Here is a 1,764-nt window from a genome sequence, read left to right on the forward strand (position 1 = left end):
TTCACATGCATATCTTGGCGGGGCGCCCGTTGGCATGGCCGCCGGGGTAGCTGAGGGAAGGAGAGAGGGGGGAAGGGGGGAGAGGGAGGGAAGCAGGGGGAGGAAAAGAACGAATGACTGGGTGCTGGCCTTGCCGCTGGAATGTCGAACGTTTCTTTGGCGGCGAGATCGAAAATTTTCTTGTGGGGAGAGCCATCGGCATTTTTTTGAAAGTTCCATGATATTTTTCGAAGGAGCATTTACACGACGGAGTCGAAGGTGGTTGAAGAAATGCTTTCCGGGAGGAGGTTAGAGATGCTCAAGACTTGTTGGTGGCGTTTCTTTCATGCCATGAAATCGCGAAATCAAAGGAATTTTCCCATTGGGATGCTTCAATCACTTCATTACCTCATATTTCGAGAGGCCAGACATTATTTTATCGAACAGAAGGGATCGACGGAGGGAGAAAAAAACGGTGGGAATGCACGAAATGTGTTGGAAGCAGGTGCGACATGGTCAGGACATATATACATACGTACGATGCAAGCCCATTGGAAGCTCTGTTATTCCATCGATATACCTGTGCATTTTTCATACGTGAAAAGGGCGGATTAAAGTACGGAAATAGAGAAAGAGTGGATAACAGGACCAAATGTAGGAAGAACAGTGTGTCAATGCTCAGCAGAGGGAGGAAATAAATACTTGGTGCATACCGGTGAGAGGCAAGCCGGGCGTCACTTTGGGGAAGACCACTTCACAGCATGCCCTATGTCTTTGATGGTACGAGTGAAAACCAAAGAATTTATTTACCGGTTCTTTAAAAAGAAGTTGCAAGCCGCCTCTCGCTCATTGATGCTCCTCACGTTTGCTGTCAGCGAGGCTCAAGATCCCAGCAAAAAACACGTGACACGGGCGTAACACAAGGCCCGTTCGCGAGACTTAAGGTCACAGTGGTGCTGAATACCTTGTGTGTCAGCAAGAGCCATTCACTGTGATGTGCTTGGCAACATTTCTACCGCTCTTGATCCCTCTGTATCAGACCTCGTACTACGAACAGGTACTACTAGTACCTCTTGCTTTCATCCGTCCCTCCATGCCCGTAGCCACAAATTGCTTGCTTTTGCGTCCCGTCGCCGCCCATCCGACACATCCTCAACCCAATGCATATCTTTCACTCGACAGATCCATTCGCCAGGCCAGCCTTAGGCGGTCTTATGCGAAACGGTGGTCATCTACACGCAACCGAGGTCGGTCAACTAGGCGTGGCCAGAAGCCTCCACAACGTCATTCCCGCCACTCAGTCCCCAACATTTTCGAAAGACCTTCCTACGCGGTCAAGATTTTGTATTTTACTTCTCCCGTAGCCGAGCATGTCCCGTCATCGCGCCGTCCGGAACCGGACATACAGCTACGACGATGACTATGACGACTATGGGTACGAAGACGAAGAGGAGGAAGAGGAGGAAGAAGGCGAAGGTACCTATGCGTACCACCGTCGTCAGCAGCTCCAGGGCCACCTACCTAGCAGCCATGGGGCCTCCTTGTCCTCCCTTTTGGACCACGCGGCGGCCCAACACAACGCACCGGTCGCTCCAATATTACGAAGCTCACAAGCCGGACCCCGGGCCCCAGCCCAGGAAGACGTTAAAGGCAAAGGCACACATCCGCGCCTGGCGACCATCTCCGAAGCTTTCGACGCCGATTTAGTGGACCCGGCTTTCCATATGATCAAGGAAAGCGGACAAGTTGGGGAAATGTCGGACGACCAGATTCGTACGGCCGTGC

This window comes from Nannochloropsis gaditana, assembly GCF_000240725.1.
Source record: "Nannochloropsis gaditana CCMP526 unplaced genomic scaffold scaffold343, whole genome shotgun sequence".
Lineage (NCBI taxonomy): Eukaryota > Eustigmatophyceae > Eustigmatales > Monodopsidaceae > Microchloropsis > Microchloropsis gaditana.